Source organism: Quercus lobata, chromosome 8 (genome assembly GCF_001633185.2).
Source record: "Quercus lobata isolate SW786 chromosome 8, ValleyOak3.0 Primary Assembly, whole genome shotgun sequence".
Classification (NCBI taxonomy): domain Eukaryota; kingdom Viridiplantae; phylum Streptophyta; class Magnoliopsida; order Fagales; family Fagaceae; genus Quercus; species Quercus lobata.
In genome coordinates, this window is record NC_044911.1 from 59,354,923 (window position 1) to 59,374,155 (window position 19,233).

General features: G+C 35.8%; 2 pseudogenes; both read right to left on the minus strand.

Annotated features, from left to right (window-relative positions):
* Positions 1-270: 270 nt before the first annotated feature.
* LOC115958516 lies at positions 271-6,333 on the minus strand (annotated as a pseudogene).
* Positions 6,334-15,400: 9,067 nt separating this feature from the next.
* LOC115957154 lies at positions 15,401-18,440 on the minus strand (annotated as a pseudogene).
* Between the last annotated feature and the right edge of the window lie 793 nt (positions 18,441-19,233).

Sequence of the window (19,233 nt, forward strand, 5' to 3'; positions counted from 1 at the left end):
AATGGGAAATTAATTTTAAGGTTACCTTCCACTTTATCTTTTATGGCAAGACAAGCTTAAGATCGTTACTTCGACTTTCAAGTAGAATATAGAAATCCCAGTGTTGGTATCTGGATTGATTCAGGATTCTTTGCTTTCCACTATTTCTCTCACAACCAAAAAATAAAAATTCTCTTATCCTCGAATCTGGATTTTTTTTTTCTTTATATAAATTCAGGGGTCAGGCTACATTTCAGAAAGGTTACGTAACAGGGCAATTTATCCTCTCCATGAACAGAGTCCAGGCTAACCCTTTATCAATCCATATTGCTTACTAATCTAATCTAAGAATCGAAAGTGCAAACAAACTGTGGCTTTTACCAGGATAAATCAACTTCCGAGCTAGACAGGTTGAAGCTAAACCTTATCAGCTGGCATAAAATGACAAATCCAAAAATTTAGAGTCATAAATTTCCAAACAAGGACAAATTACTAGCAAGAAAATAAAAGACTTAAAAGGGTTGGAAAAATAAATTCGAAATAGTCACACTGGTGAAATGGTTTGCACCCTTACATGTGTTGTACTTTTGAGAGGTGCTACTCAAAGTTTTTGATTTTGTCCACAAATCCTATGAATGATGGGGTTGCAGATGCTCTCAAGCGTTTCCAGCTTGTCCTCATACTCTTCTGAATCCACGAGCTGGAGGCCATCTAACCACTGAATCACCTGTTCAACAGCATCATTAATCTTTTTCTTACGTACGAGGCCAAGCTTGGCACCAATCTTCTTATCATTGATAGTGTTCCTCATATCGTAGGCATAGTTCTCCAAAGTTACCTTAGCCTCAGCCTTCTTCCTGTGTTCATCATCTTCAGCCTTGTATATCTCTGCATCTTGGACCATCCTAGTCAATCTCTTCACTGGACAGTCTTGCCTTATCATTTGTGATAGTGATCTTACTCATCACACCAGTGGTCATCTCCTTAGCAGAAACATTCAAGATACCATTAGTGTCAATATCAAAACAAACTTTTGCCTTAGTAACACCCCTAGGTGCTGGAGGAATGCCAGAGAGCCGAAATTGTCCCAATAAGTTGTTGTCACAAGTTCTAGTTCTCTCACCCTCGTAAACAGAGAACAACATAGAAGTTTGATTGTCACTCATGTTGTAGTAGTTCTCCTCCTTCTTGGTGGGAATGGCGGTATTCCTTGGAATCACAATGGACATCTCTGATCCACAAACCTCTACACCGAGGGACAGAGGAGTGACATCTAAGAGCATGATGTCTTGAAGTTTCTCATTACCCATTCCGGTCAAGATTGCAGCTTGAACAGCAGCTCCATATGCCACAGCCTCATCTGGATTAATGCTCTTACAAAGCTCCTTTCCATTAAAGAAGTCCCGCAACAACCGCTGCACCTTGGGAATTCTGGAAGAACCACCTGTAACAACAACATCATGGACACAGCTCTTGTCCATCTTAGCATCAGTCAAAACACTTCTCCACGATATGGATACACTTCCTGAACAAATCCATATTGAGTTCCGCAAATTTGGCACGGGTAATAGTTGAAGAGAAATCAATACCTTTATATAAATAATCAACTTCAATAGTAGTCTCCATTGCAGAAGAAAGAATTATTTTTGCTTTCTCACAAGCAGTTCTTAACCTCCTAAGAGCTTTGGAGTTTACACTAATGTCCACCTTGTGCTGCCTCTTAAATATATTAATGAAGTGCTTTACCATTCTGTTATCAAAGTCCTCACCTCCAAGGTGAGTGTCTCCAGCAACAGCCTTTACTTCAAAGACACCCTTCTCAATGGTAATTAGTGAGACATCTGTAGTGCCACCACCCAAATCAAAAATCAATACATTTCTTTTGCCAATGCTACTTGCTATCCTATCAAGACCGTAAGCAATGGCGGCAGCAGTTGGTTCATTAATTATACGCAGGACATTTAGGCCTGCAATGCCTCCAGCATCCCTTGTTGCCTTACGTTGTGAGTCATTGAAGTAGGCAGGGACAGTAACAACTGCATTCTTCACAGTTGTGCCCAGATAGGCTTCGGCAATCTCACGCATCATTCTAAGGACCATAGATGAGATTTCCTCAGCAGAAAAGTGCTTCTCTTCGCCCTTATAATCAACAATGATCATAGGCTTATCACCAGGACCTTCAATAATCTTGAATGGCCAAAGATTGATATCACTTTGAATCAAGGGATCGCTGAATCTCCTACCAATCAATCGCTTGGCATCTACATGACAATACCATTTTAAGGAATTAAAAAATGATTTGACAACAATAAATCATAAGGAGAAGAAATAAATTATTCATTTCTTGTCCATAGTTATATATATTTAAGTAGAATTTGAAAACATAAAAAGTTGGCAGCTTGGTATGGGTTTGGCTCCAAATTAAAAAGTCAGTTTATTTTACTATTTAGCTTTTTTTTTACTATTCATGGGTCTCATTGCACTTTTTGGTACTATTCATGGGTCTCACTATACCATTTCAATTAACTTTTACCTTTATCTACCATACTTTCAGCAAAAACTTTTTAGTTTAAGTTCTTGCTGGTGACCTTGAAATTTTTTTATTTAAATCGATACTATATGCCTGAAATTTGTAACAGAGAACTTTAATTAAGATCGTATTAACTACAATTAATAAAGCCAAAATTGTCCGTAATTGATAGCTTTTAACACCATATGTGGTAGAATTTAGATGAGATTGTCGCCTATAAAATGGTGAATATGAATGCTATAAAACATTGTGATATTCGGGTAAGTTTGTTTTTTTCCTGGGTTTTTTTGACTGATTTAATTAGGTAAAGCATACTAATATATTTATCATTCGAAGAAAAAGTAAAGTTATATTTTTATTAAAAAACAGAAGTATAGATATATTTTTATGTAATTTAATTTCAAATAAAATAAAAGGCAAATAATAATAAGTTCATCCAAACATATTACAATGATTAAGTCGAATAACCCTGCATCTTTTGACTAATATTTTAGTGCAAACTAATTTTGTAAAAGGAATAACTAGAAACGACTGGAAAATAAGTTCCATTTTTGCTTTAAATTATTCACTAATCTGATGAATTAATGCACAGTGTGGGGCCAGAGAACTTATGATCCGGCCCATGCTCTACTAGGGCCCAGGGCCAGTGCCGAGGAGGGTATTTGCCGAGGACGAATAAGGAAAGGCCGAATAGTCTGGGGGCACAGCTAAGGATGACCTTGTCCTCGGCATTCCAAGACTTCATAGGGAAGAGCAACATCTCGTTGAAAGCTGCCCCCAAAAAGCCCCCTGAAGAAAAGGCGAGTAGAATGGGACCCACGTGGGGGTACGGTGTGGAACTGGTTCAAGGTAAATACGCCCCCTCCGCATTAAATGCGCTCGCAAACGTTCTAACCATATTAATGAGAAAAGACGCCTGAACAGGGTGGTTTCGGTTATCGCAACTAACAAAAAGTAAGGGGAGGCAGCTGATGGGACGGGTACTTAAGTAGGCACCTACCTGATCAACAAGTGGAGGGCTAGGATTAACCAAGAAGGGCTATATAATGTGAAGGTTGATGCGCCAAAAAAAGGGGGCTGGGAAAAAAGGCCAAGAACCAGAGCCTCCCAGACCGCCTCAAGGAGAAAGACTCCTCGAGCGAACATGGCTTAATTCTATACGAACACCACGACTAACCCCCGTCCGGTGACCAAGGCCTAACCTTTCAAACCCACGTTCTACAAATGATATTGTTTGGGCCTTTTTACGTGCGAACCCAATATCATTTTAAGTCGTTACAAATTGAGTCCTTATACACAAAAAAGTTTTATAATTATATATGAGACATTCAATTAGTAAGTACTACATTCTCGAAAATAAATTTAATAAGTACTTTTAATAAAAAAAATATGGTTAAATTAGAGAATTTGTGAAAAGGATCTTTCCTAATTTAATTAGAAATTATTAAACCTAAAATTAGAATTTGTTTAGTATTAGGGTCCTAGTTATCTCTATGCTCTAGGGGAAAGTTTATTTATATATGATACATATTAATTCAATAAGAACTAATAAATAAAATTTAATTAGATAATTTATAAAAAAAAAGATCAAACCTAATTTAATCAAAATTAATTTAAACTAATATAGTTTGATATTATTTCTAACTATGAACAATAAATTAATATATTAGAATGAGACTAGGGGTGGAGCTAGGGGTGAGAGGGGCCAATTGCCACACCTTTAGTTTCTTCTGTCCTTAAGTGGTTTGCATCCCTAACATGGTGAAAAATAGAAAATAAACGACTCCCACTCTAGAGAAATAGACATTGATACCAACATGGGGAGGGAGGATAAGTATATAACTTTTTCACCTACTTCACTATTCTTTTAAAGTAGCTGTTATCTTGTCTAGGTTTTCACCCATTTTACTAATTTCTTTTCCTTTTCATTATTTTCACTCATTTCACTATTCATGTCTCTTTTCTTGTTGAGTAATTTACATATATTGCAAATTTACGACATTAGTCTTATAAGATGATATATCACCCTCACACCAAAAAAAAAAAAAAAAATCAATTTATATAATTATTTATTACTTTTTCAAGTGGCACTAATCACATATCAAAGTATATAACTTTTTCACCTTTTTCACTATACTTTTAAAGTAGCTGTTATCTTGTCTAGGTTTTCACCCATTTTACTAATTTCTTTTCTTTTTCATTATTTTCTCTCATTTCACTATTTATGTCTCTTTTCTTGTTGAGTAATTTACATATATTGCAAATTTTACGACATTAGTCTTATAAGATGATATATCACCATCACACCAAAAAAAAAAAAAAAAAAAAAATCAATTTATATAATTATTTATTACTTTTTCAAGTGGCACTAATCACATTCTTACCATATGAAATTATTTGCATTTTGTAGTAAAATTTGTAGTAATTTAACATTTTTTTTTTGTCTTTTCTCAGGGAAATTCAATTATTGGGCCCCATAATTACATAAATTAATATATTTTAAAAAAAACTTAATGCTCTTATAGTACTTGACTAAATCCCTAAAGGCTAAAGCATCCTCTCTCTCTCTCTCTCTCTCTCTCTCTCTCTTCAATGTTTTAAACTCTGGTTATAAACCCAAATTTTAAACACTTTGAAGAATAAATTTTTTTTTTCTCAATTTATTCTAACGGGTCAAATTAGATGTCTGAATTTTGTATATTTAGATAAATCTCTTATTTTTTTTTATTTTGATCTCTAATAAATCTCTTACTAACAAGAATACAAAAAAAAAAAAAAAAAAAAATCAATTATACTCTTAAAACTTTTAGATTGATTTGTTTTCACAATTTATTCTAAGGGATCAAATTAATTAGATGTCTGAATTTTGTATATTTAGATAAATCCTTTACTTATTATTATTATTATTATTTTTAATTTTGATATTTGATAAATCTCTTACTTTGAATTTTAGTAACTATGAATTAGTTATTTTTATTTCTTTATTTTAATGATATGAAATGTATACACAATTGTTTAATTATTTACTATTATTGTTGATTGATATTTTATAGATTTACTTCATTTTTAATATTAACTTTTAATCTTATCTTCCTTTAAATTGAAATTATGGCTTCGCTACTAAATGTGAACCACCACCAAGCAATAATTCCAAAATTTTGAGGTACAAATTCACTCCCTTAGTCCTTTGTGACAAATGTCACCAGGCTAGGAGGGCCCTTTTATGACAAATTATGAGCTATTATATGACGTAATATAGTAGTCAATTTGATGTAGTCAAATTTTTTTTTGAAGAAAAGTCGAAAAGAATATATATTTTTTTTTCAATTTTGACCCAATCACAGTTTAGCAAATAAAATAAAATAAAATATTTTATATGTGGAATTTTTTTTTACTGTCATATGTGGAGTTATTATTTTCATGCGATGGGCTAACAATATATGTGATCAAAGTTATTTTCACGAATAACCTTATTATTATTAATGGGGAGTATAACACTAAGTGCTTAAGAATAACACTAAAAAAAAAAACTTTGAAGATTACCGAAGATGGAGTTGGCAGGGTTCCTGGCGGCCTGGTTCTTCGCCGCATCACCAACCAAGCGCTCGATGTGAGTGAAAGCAACATAAGATGGCGTCGTCCTCATTCCTTGATCATTAACTATTATCTCTACTCTTTCATTTTGCCACACTGCCACGCACGAGTACGTCGTTCCCAGATCGATCCCTATCGCCGGACCCTCTCCATGGTCGGACATTGTCGTCGGTAATAGAAGCCCTCCAAATACTTTTGTTAATGGAAACTAAAGTAGATGAAAATAGACTATGACGCACTTTAGAACTGAAAGGTTGAAGGCCCTAAATACTTAACATGCACATGGACCGGTGCTTTTAGAAAAATGCAAAACGAAATAGAAGAAAGCAGTATCTATGAGACACTTTTGACAATGAAAGGTTAAAAGACGGTACGAATTCAGCAAAAAAACAGAAAGAGAAAAGAAAAGACGGTACGATCTCCTTAACCCTTTTTTTTTTTTCTTGACAAGCTATATCCCTTAACTTCGAAGTTTCCCCCTTTCCACTTAAGATGGAAAAAGTGAAAGAAAGGAAAGGTCTTAAATGTAAACAAGTCCTACATTTAAAATGTGTACATTTACATATAGGTGATGTGTTAATTTTAATTCTTTTTCTTCTTAATTTCTATGATGATTACACAACAAACATTGCTGTTAAAAAAAGCACTCACACAAAAAAATATTTAATTTACATTTAAACATAAAAATTTGAAGAATAATAAAAATTGCTAATATAGTAACGTTCACAGTGATGCTCTTAATTTGCTTAAAAAAACTATTTTTAGCACCATAAACAAAAAAAATGCATGCTACATTGATGGTGCTAAAACTAAAATTTTTAGATCCTAACTATAGTAAACTGTAAAAAAATGATAGCTTATTATAGTTACAAAGTTATAAAATTTTTTTTGTTCCAATTCTCTCTCTTATTCTATTTCTTTCTCTTTTTAGCTCTCCAGCTTGTTCTCTCTCTTTCTTCTATCATTTTTTTTCTCTCTTCTCCTCAGACTCAAACCTTTTTTTTCTTCTCTTCGCTCTCTCATTTGTAGTGATTTTGGGTTTTGTGGCCAGTTGTAGGAGTAGTGGTGATAGGTTTTGGAGCCAGTTGTGGGAGTAGTGGTGATAGGTTTTGTGGCCAGTTGTGAATTGTTGGGTTTAATGTCGTTTTGTGCCTAGTGGTAGTGGTGGCGGTGGCTGGTGGTGTTGGGTTTTTGTGGTCGATTGTGTGGCTGGTTTGCTAGGTTTTTGTGGCTAGTTGTGCATGTAGGTTTGTTGGGTTTTTGTGGCAAAGAGGAAGAGGGAGGAAGTAAGAAAGAAATTAATAAATAAATTAACAATGTTTTGGCTTAGATGTGAAAAATAAGAGAATTGATGTAGGGAGAGTTATAAAATAGTGTGTTAAAATAGATAAAGTAAGTTTTTGAAATGCTAAAAGTTAAAAATTTTACCTTTATCATTGTGAATGCCCTAACAATGCATAATTAATTCAAGTTGTAATGGTCTTTGTTACGTATTTGTAATTTCCTTTTAAATTCATATATCAATAATATTTAAATTTGAGATATATATATATATATATTATAAAAAATAAATAATAGAAAAAGATATTATTTTCAACAAAAAAAAAAAAAAATGATTCTCTATTACTATATACAAGTCCTTTGAGAATGCATCCAAGTGGAATCTCTGTCCAATACCCCCACCCCAGAAGAATGGAAGAAGCATCCATGGAGGAGGATAGACTACTATAGAGCACAAAGTACTTGAGAGTTTGAGAGACACTCCAAAGTCAAATTTATCCACTAGGCAACAAATCTCAATTTGAGCATAATGGCTTTTAAGAAGTTGCACTTGACATGATACTATTTATGGGTCTCACTATATAATTTCAGCTAAATTACAGCAAAAAGTTTTTAGTTTTATCTAAATAAGTTTTTTCCAAATGGACCCTTACTGAGATCTAGCTTCAACACCATTTCATCTTATTTTTCTTTTCGTAAAGGGCTAACATGTAATTTTGCTAAATCGAAGGGGCAAAATTTCAAGACGACAGCCAACAAGACCACCAAAAAAAGTAGAAAACAAACATTTATTTTTCTAATCTATATTTATATCTATACTTACAAAAGTTTTATATAATGTTTTTTTTTTTTTTGAGGAATTTTTTTTAAAATTTTTGTATATTGTAAGTATGTAAGGTTAAATCTTTTTATTTTTGTTAAATAATTTTAAAGTTACCATATAAGTTTTTAAAATCCTTTTTTTTTTTTTCACATCATTAATCAAATATACATTTAATTTGAATTTTAGAATTACAAATAGTGCTAAACTATGTTTGCTTAAACTAATTAAAATCCACACTTTTTTTAATAAAACAACCCAATACCAAATAAATCTGGATTATTTTTTAAAATTATAATTAAATTAGATATATTCTTTTCTATAAATTCTCTAATTTGACTTTTTATATATGAATATCATAATAAATTTTTTGTCCAACCTTTTCATGTATTTTACAATTTGTTCTAGTTAATGATTTGCATTATGTTTTTTCCAACAACACTAAGGACAACTTTTTTCATAATATTTTTAATAGTATATAAAAAGTAATAAGTTGTAATTGAAATAACATCACTTACATATAAATTTACTTGATTTCCTTTTTATTATGCATCAATTATATAATAATTGTAATGGCAAAAAATTTTGTATCCCCATATTTATGGATTTGCAAAAGCCCAAAAATGTAATTTGCACCATTTTTCTCTTGGTCGGTGATTATTACTTTCAATCACAAAATCCCAAACATATAACATTTCGGACCTCCAATTCGGCCTAACAATGTGACCATCTTCGACTACAGGCCCAAAGCTGAGATGTCTACCGAGCCTCCTAAGTCTCCATAGGCTGAACCCGTAATAATAAAGGAATTAAAGCCGAAGCTGATTCTTTTTATTTTATAAAAACCCAGTTTTAAGTTTACCTCGTTGAATTTGAAGCCGAAAAGAGAGTTCAAAATTGGTGTTTGATGAAATCTATAATCTTTTTTTGTTGGTTCCTCAAGATTTAGGAAGATTTTAGTTTACACTCGTTTTGGGTTGTGTTGTGCGGCTTGTGCCTTGATTTTTACTCGTTTTGGGTTGTGTTGTGCGGCTTGTGCCTTGATTTTTACTCGTTTTGATCTCACGTTAAAATCTTCCATTTGAATACAAGCTTGAAATTTATAAACAGAACTTTAATTACCACTGGGCAGCAAATATCAATTTAAATATAATTGCTTTTATAAACAGAGCTTCAACACCAGTTCGCCTTGTTTTCCTTTCAAGACAGGAATTTTGGCTTACGAAAAAAAAAAACTTTGTAGGATTTCAAGGGATAAAGGCCATAAAAATTGGTAAAAAAATTTACTTTTCTAATCTATATATATATATATATATATATATATATATATACACACACCAATATTTATAATATAAAATGAAATCTTTTTAACTTTTAGTTGATCTTTTTTTTATAAAGTTACCATACAAGTTATCAAAAATCCAGAGTGTTTCACATGACTAGTCAAATACTATATCTTTTCAATTTGATTTTCAGAGTAACAAATAGTGATAAACTATGTTTGTTTAAATTAATTAAAGCCCACACTTTAAAAAAAAAAAAAAAAAAATCTATAAAGCAACCCAATACCAAATAAATCCTTATAAAATTAGGTTTATTTTTTAAACAACAACAATAATAATAAAATTAGATATGTATACTGAAACAGAATTCAACGACACCAAGCTACGGGTTGAAGCTAAATCCTTATCAGTGGAAATGTCTTCAAAATTCCCAACAATTGCCTAACAAAGACCAAATAACTAACAAGAAAACACTAGAACGAATAATAAAACACTAGAATATCAACTTTTTGGGGGCTGCCTCAAATACTGATGGGATTGCAAGCGTTCTGGAGACATTTTAGCTTGTCTTCATACGGTCCTGAATCCACGAGCTCATGGTCATCTAACTACTGAAATACCTGTTCAATAGCATCTTTAATTCTTACATTCAGGGTCAAGCTTGGCACCAATCTTCTCATCATTGATATTATTCCTCACCTTGCAATCATAGTCCACCAAAGCTTTCCTAGCATTAGACTTCTTCCTGTGTTCATCATCTTTAGCCTTGTACGTCTCTGCATCCTTCACCATCCTCTCAATCTCTTCACTGGAAAGACTTAACTTATCTTTAGTAATGGTGATCTTACTCGTCGAACCAGTGGTAATCTCCTTAGCAGAAACATTCAAGATGTTGGCGTGAGCTGTCTAATTAGATAAGTAGAGAAATCTGGTTTATGTAAATCCCATACTTCAAGGGCCATCCTTATTTTTAGCCACAAAATGTGTATAGGCTAGAATAGGTTCCAAAAATTCCTCTGGCTTTGTATCTATATACTATTGTATTCAACTCTAAATAAAAATACAGAAAAATACTTCCTTTTTGACATGGTATCAGAGCATGTCCTTAGGACCTCTGTTGAAACCACCGTTTGACCAGAAAAAACCCAGACCCGATAAACTCCATGGCAGAGTCCGGAGACCTAACACAACCTCTCATTCCCCAAACCAATTCCCTCCTTAACGATCTGACAACAAAAATGACGGAAGTCTTGACTAGAGCCCAGACCTCCCCTCAACCTCTGCTTGCTGATTCTTCAACTACTCCGATCGGTATCAAGTTGGAAGGATCCAACTATGCCTTATGGTCCCAGGTTGTCGAGATGTATATCTCTGGCAAGGACAAGTTGGGATACATCAATGGAGATTCCCCTCAGCCTCCAGAAACCGATCCTTCATTCAGGAGATGGCGAACCGAAAATGCCATTGTCAAGGGTTGGTTGATCAATTCGATGGACCCTTCCTTGATTGCCAATTTTATCCGCTTCCTAACTGCAAAACAGGTTTGGGATTCTGCTGCTACAACCTATTTCGATGGGACAGATACATCTCAAGTCTATGATCTCCGGCGTCGTGTCACTCGTATGAAGCAGGCGGGTGGATCCATTGAAAAGTACTACAACGTTCTTCAAGGGTTGTGGCGAGAAATCGATTTTCGTCGTCCTAACCCGATGGAGTGTGCCATTGACATACAGAAATACAACTCGATTCTACAGGAGGATCGGGTTTATACTTTCCTTGATGGACTAGATGACAGATTGGATAAAACTCGGAGTGATGTGCTCCAAATTAAACCATTCCCTACGGTGGAACAGGCCTACGCTTTTGTCCGTAGGGAAGAGGTCAGGCAGACGGTGATGATCTCAGGTGCAGATACTACTCCAGGAGCAGTTATGGCTTCCAAAGGGATCAAGGGAAGTCACAACCAGATGCCACCGAAACCAGGGGTTTTTTCTCTAAGCAGCGGAAAATTCAACTCCTCATCCAAAACCAAACCACCATTTGATGGCATGAAGTGTACCCATTGTGGCAACTCCAAACACACCCGTGACACCTGCTTCAAACTACATGGGTATCCGGATTGGTGGAACGACTTTCAAGCACGGAAAAAGCGTGAAACCTCTACTAATGATGACCAAACTGGTGTGGCTGCTGGGAGAGCTGCTGTGGTTACCTGTGATCCTTCGTTATCCCTCATCCCTCAAGTAGAATCTTCACATGAACCAGGTACTTCTAGTAAGGCATTTCATATCTCTACTCACAATGATGATGATGACTGGATTCTCGACTCTGGAGCTACAGACCACATGACATTTAATTCAAAGGATTTCTCCAACACAACTCAGCCGAGACGGAGCTGTGTTGCAAATGCCAATGGGGTCACTTATCCGGTTACAGGGGCTGGAACAGTGACTTTATCTCCTTCCCTTTCATTATCTAATACATTACTTGTACCCTCTCTTTCAAATAGACTGATGTCTGTAAGTCAAGTTACTGCAGATCTTAATTGTGTGGTATTGATGTATTCTACCTTTTGCCTTCTTCAGGATATTCTCACCAAGGAGATAATTGGGCGTGGTACTAAGAGGGGGGGATTATACTACGTGGATGACTTCAGTTCGGGAAGAGCAAATCACATGCACCACACGGTTGGTAACAAGGAAAGACAGATTTGGTTATGGCACCATCGACTTGGGCATCCATCATTTGGGTATTTGAAGCACTTACTGCCTGGTTTATTTTCCAATGTAACACACTTAGATTTTAAATGTGATACTTGTATCTTAGCCAAAAGTCATAGGGCTTCTTATCCCCTGAGTATGAATAAAAGTATGATTCCTTTTGATTTAATCCATTCTGATGTTTGGGGACCTTCCCCAATAACTACATCTTCTGGTCATCGTTGGTTTGTAATTTTTGTTGATGATTGCACACGAATGACATGGCTTTACCTCCTAAAACACAAAGATGAAGTATTTGCTATATTTCAATCATTTCATACCATGGTTCAAACACAATTTTCTGCAAAAATTAAGATCCTTCGCTCTGACAATGGAGGGGAATATGTTAATCAACAATTCCAGACATACTTCAACAGTCATGGTATTCTCCATGAAACCTCATGTTCACAAACCCCACAACAGAATGGTACTGCTGAAAGAAAGAATAGACATATCTTAGAAACTGCCCGTGCTCTATTGATCAATGCACATGTGCCGAATAGATACTGGAGTGATGCTGTTGCCACAGCCGTGCATCTACTGAACCGAATGCCCACCAAAGTTTTGCAATTTCAGACTCCGTTAAAGGTGCTTTCTGATCATGTCTCATTACCTACTGTTTTGATGATTCCTCCCCGAATTTTTGGTTGTGTTGCTTTTGTTCACCTCCATAAGAATCAACGAACTAAGTTGGATCCATGTGCTGTCCGGTGTTTATTTTTGGGGTATGGAGTACACAAAAAGGGATATAGATGCTACGATCCCAGTGCTAAAAGAACCTACATTACCATGGATGTCACGTTCCTAGAATCTGAAAATTTTTTTCCATCACCGGCATCCAATTCCTCTCTTCAGGGGGAGATCTATGGTGAAGAACGGAATTGGTCTGATGTTGAAGTGCTAGACGTTGGTGACAATCTAGCACATCTGAATGATGACGACATGGTTGAACATGTACCTAGAATTGAAGCTGAACCTGTACCTGAACCTCTAAGAACTGAAGCTGAACCAGTACCTGAATCATCGGAAGATGCAGAATCTGATGAATCCCTTCACTCTTTAGTACCCGACAACCCTCCTGCTGAGAATATCCCTGAGGTAAGCTATCCTATCACACCTTTACAAACTAATGCTATAGATACATCTGCGGGTTATGTTCTACCTTTCAGACACAATCGAGGCAAGCCACCAAATCGATACTCCCCAGACATAGAGGAACAGCGATCCAAGTATCCAATAGCCAATTATGTGTCTACTCAAAGATTATCTGAACCTCTCAAGGCTTTTGCATATACACTCTCCTCATGTCAGATTCCGAGTAGTGTTGAAGAAGCCTTATCAGATCCGAAATGGGCTCAAGCTATAAAAGAAGAATTGGAGGCGTTGCAGAAAAATAACACATGGGTTTTAAGCATGTTGCCTGAAGGAAGGAAGACAGTGGGGTGCAAGTGGATTTTCTCCATTAAATATAAAGCAGATGGGTCTATTGATCGATACAAGGCGAGGTTGGTAGCAAAGGGTTACACACAGAAATATGGTATAGATTATCAGGAAACTTTCTCACCTGTAGCCAAACTAAAAACTATTAGAGTTTTATTATCTCTTGCTGCAAATTTAGATTGGCCATTGCACCAACTGGACGTGAAAAATGCCTTCCTCCATGGTGATCTTGAAGAGGAGATTTACATGGATATTCCACCAGGTTATACTGCTACTTCAGAGGCAAAAATTGCTTGTAGGTTACAACGAGCATTGTATGGACTAAAGCAATCACCTCGAGCGTGGTTTGGCAGGTTGAGTTTGGCAATGAGGAAATATGGGTTTCAACAAAGCAATTCTGATCATACTCTCTTCCTAAAACATCGAGTGGGAAAAATAACAGCCCTCATAGTCTATGTAGACGACATGATCATTACAGGGGATGATGTAGAAGAAATATCTAGGCTTCAAGAGCAATTGTCAACTGAGTTTGAGATGAAGAACTTAGGAGGGCTTAAGTATTTTTTGGGCATTGAAGTGGCAAGGTCAAGACAAGGCATATTTCTTTCCCAAAGGAAATATATACTAGACTTGCTGGCAGAGGCAGGATTACTAGAGTGTAAGCCTGCTGATATTCCAATTGTCCAAAATCATAAACTTGTAGAATATGTAGACCAGGTACCAGCGGACAAACAGAGGTATCAACGATTAGTGGGTAAACTCATCTATTTATCTCATACTCGGCCAGATATTGCTTATGCTGTGAGTGTAGTAAGTCAGTTCATGCACTGCCCAAGTGAAGACCATATGGATGCCGTAATGCGGATCCTTCGTTATTTGAAGTCCTCTCCTGGGAAAGGGCTTATGTTCTCAAAGAATGGTCATTTGAATGTTGCTGGCTACACAGATGCAGACTGGGCAGGGAACATCACGGACAGGAAATCTACTGCTGGGTACTTTACTTTTGTGGGAGGCAACTTGGTTACATGGAGGAGCAAGAAACAGAAGGTAGTTGCCTTGTCTAGTGCTGAAGCTGAATTTCGGGGAATGGTCAAGGGAATATGTGAGCTCCTTTGGCTGAAAAAGCTGCTAGCTGAAATTGGTGTTGCTCCTAGTTTTGAAATGAACTTGTTCTGTGATAACAAGGCGGCCATTGCTATCTCCCACAATCCAGTCCAACATGATCGCACTAAGCACGTTGAGGTGGATCGGAACTTCATCAAACAAAACCTTGAAGAAAAGATTATTCAGCTTCCATTTGTTAAATCAGAAGACCAGTTGGCTGATATACTTACAAAAGCAGTGTCTGCAAGGAACTTCTACAACTCACTTGACAAGTTAGGCATAAGGGATATCTATGCACCAACTTGAGGGGGAGTGTTGGCGTGAGCTGTCTAATTAGATAAGTAGAGAAATCTGGTTTATGTAAATCCCATACTTCAAGGGCCATCCTTATTTTTAGCCACAAAATGTGTATAGGCTAGAATAGGTTCCAAAAATTCCTCTGGCTTTGTATCTATATACTATTGTATTCAACTCTAAATAAAAATACAGAAAAATACTTCCTTTTTGACACAAGATACCATTAGCATCACTATCAAAGCAAACTTTTACCTAAGCTACGCCGCATTCAAGATACCATTAGCATCAATATCAAAGCAAACTTTTACCTTAGCTACACCCTGGGTGCTGGAGGAATACCACAAAGCTCAAATTTCCCCCAAGAAGTTGTTATCCGTAGCTCTTGTACTCTCACCCTCGTAAACTGAGATGGAGATAGAAGTTTGGTTGTCACGTATGGTGGTGAGTTTCCCTCCTTTTTGGCAGGAATGGCAGAATTCCTTGGAAGCAAAACAGACATATCTTTCGTAGGATCAGTTAATACCCCAAGAGACAAAGGGGTGACATCTAAGAGCACGATATCTTGAAGTTTCTCAGAATCTTTACCAGTCAAGATGGCAGCTCCATAAGCCACAGCCTCATCAGGATTAATGCCCTTACAAAGCTCCTTCCCTTTGAAGAAGTCCTGCAACAACTGCTGCACCTTAGGAATTCTGGAAGAACCACCTGAAACAACAACATCATGGACACAATTCTTGTCCATCTTAGAGTCGGTCAGGCACTTCTTCACAATGTCCATACACTTCTTGAACAAATCCATGTTGAGTTCCTCAAATTTGGCACGGGTAATAGTTGAAGAGAAATCAATACCTTTATACAAAGAATCGACTTCAATGTCGGTCTCAAGAAAGAATCCGTTTTGATTTCTCACAAGCAGTTCTTAACCTCCTAAGAGCTTTGGGGCTATCACTAATGTCCACCTTGTGTTTCCTCTTAAATGTTGCAACAAAGTGTTTTACCATTCTGTTATCAAAGTCCTTGAGTGTCTCCAGCAACTGCCTTCACTTCAAAGACACCATTCTCAATAGTAAGTAGTGAGACATCTGCAGTACCACCACCCAAATAAAAAATTAACACATTTTTCTTGCCAATGCAGCCAAACTTCTCAAGACCATATGCAATGGCTGCGGCAGTTGGTTCATTGATTATACGCAGGACATAAGCCTGTAATGCCTCCAACATCCATTGTGGCCTTACGCTGGAAATCATTGAAGTAAGCAGCCACATTCTTCACAGTTGTGCCCAGGTAGATTTCGGCCATCTCACGCATCTTCCTAAGGACCATAGATGAGATTTCCTCAGCAGAAAAATGCTTCTCCTTGCCCTTACAGTTTACCACGATCGTAGGCTTATCACTAGGACCTTCAATAACCATAAATGGCCGAAGGTTGATATCACTCTGAACCAAGGATCAGAGAATCTCCTACCAATCAACCACTTTGCATCTGCAATATAATAACTTTTTAGAAACAGTTCAAATAGAAAGGAAAAAAATTATAAGACAACAATAAAGCCCAAGAAGCAGAAATTAGATATTGATTTTTTTTTGGTTGACAATTATATTTTATTTGTGAATTATAGGAATGAAAGAGGACATTTTGTAGCTCATATAATAAAACTAATAACAAAATTTTAAAAGGGAGAAAAAAAAAAATCAACTATTGGCTCATGAAGCTGCTCTTATAACATTGTGATTTCACGTTAAAATCTGAAATTTGATTAGAGCTGATGATACATGGATACAAAGTTTGAAAATTTTAAATGGGGACTTGATAATTACAGTCACTAAGAGTTCATAATTTATTCATATAAGGGAAAAAGTTATGAGTTCGTTAAATGATTTTTATTTTTTACTACTGAAATTGTGAATGCTATTAACATTATTAAAGTGATTTAAGTGGAGAAATTTTTATTTTCTTCTGAACTATTGTAGGGAGGAACATTTTTATGGCTAATATGTGAGTGCACAATAATTTTAAAAAGAAAAAAAGAAAAAAGAAAACAAAAGAAGAGGAACTAGAAAATTCCTGAAAATAATTTTTTTCCCTTTTCTTTTAAGGAGTATATCATACAAGAGCAATAAATTGTGTTTTTGGTGAATGAGAATTCAGAACATAAAACTTTATCTGTGATTAAATACAGTCCAAAATAAGTTGTTCTAACAGTCGCCAAAATAATAATCCATGTAAAAGCAAGAGCCAAGAAGACAGGCTTAGACAAACGCAATATATACCAAGAATACACATTGATGTTGGCAGGGATGGAACTATGCTTGGACCCCCCCCGGGGGGGGGCAATGCCCCCCCTAGTCCAATGAGAAAAAGGGAAGTATATAATATATAATATATAAAGCTTGTTTTTTTAATTTTCATGCTCTATTTTTGTTCAATACTTTCACGCTTTCATACCAAAAAAAAAAAAAACTTTCTTTATTCAAATTTTCATTAAATTTTTATTCTTTTTGTGGTTATTTGTCTGGGTTTTAAATGATTTATGAAATTTATCTTAAAAGATTAGTATAAGATAATTGCAGTTTAAGTGTTTGATGAAGTTCCCCAAAGAAGTTTGGGATAAACACACACACACATATATTCTTTTATAAATTGCTTGGATAAAAAACATGGTTATCTTTGGGTTAATCTAGAGCTACAATATGAAGGTTTAGGCTATAAATTTTTATTTTAAGCACTTGAGTTTGAGTGTATCTCGCCCCCCCCCCCCATTCGAAATCCTAGCTCCGTCCTTGGATGTTGGTAAGTAAAAAACCAAGTTTTTTTAGAATTAAAAAAAAAAATTTATCCAAAAAAAAAAAAAAGAAGTTGTTTGAAGATTATCCAAGACAGAGTTGGTGGGGTTCTTGGCAACCTGGTTCATGGCAGCATCACCGACCAAGCTTTGGGTAGGAGTGAAAGCAACATAGGAAGGAGTAGTCCTATTCAATGAAGCATGGGTGCGTTTCCGAATTCGGGTGCGAGACTCAGCAATTTTTGAAAAAGTTGGGTGTAGGTGCGGCGATTAAAAATATTTTTATTTTTATTTTCTATATATTTCCTTCATATACTGGTACCTAATAACAACCCTAGGTAAGAAGTGGAGCTAATCTCTGTCCACTTTGGAACCTAACTTTGTTTATTTTAAGTAACTGGTGGTCAATCGTGCATCTTAGCCTCTGGCCTTTATAAACACAAACACAAAGTATCCCAATGCAAAACCTGAAACAAAAACAGCAAAATGGAGCCAGTTCCATACACAGACCCAAGCTCTAGCAACTCAACTTTATCATCATCATCACCAATCCCACCATGAGATGACATGTTTTGGCATGATTCAAGGCCGATTTTGGCCTGTTTCGACCGTTTCGGTCCATTTCGGTTGCCAGCCGATACGACCCGATTTGGTCGAATTGGCTCGGTTTGGTGTGAATCAGTGATAATCAAAGCCCAGTCTTGGGTCTCTGAGTACGTCGGTGCCGCGTCTGACGCGACTCTATGAGGTAAGGAGAAGGATTTGAGCAAACAGGAGGGTACTTGGGTCTCCGAGTATAAGGCCACCCATTGTAGGAAACCCAACGCCCACAATACAAATAGATTGTGAGCCCCAAGTAGAGGCTGAACCCAATAGCCATATTTTGGGTACGCACAGTATGTGTAGTAAAAAATAAATAGTAGAAGAAGATTTTATTTTCAAAAAAAAAAAAAAAATGATTAAGATGTGGACCTCCTCTGTTGGTTTTGGGATCCCCTTTATCGAAATCCCCTAGAGGAACGAATGAGGCTTACTAGCAATCTATATATTGAGGAGGATAAAGAAGAAAGCAGTTAGGACATGCTCTAAATTCAGGTTTATCAAGTCAAACTCGACGTGATTATAAGCCTTACTAGTTTAGATCCAACTTCAACATCATTTCACTTTGTTTTCCTTTCTATTTAGAAGACATGTAATTTTAAAGGAGAATATGACAAATAATATGGAACAATTTCCCATATATTTTTAGAGAAACAAACACACACAAAGGATAAAGAATTTGTGATGTTTCTTTGTGTAAGATCCATATTCTTTCTCCTTTTTGTGTGTGTGTTTATTTTTGAAAAAAAAAAAAAAGTAATT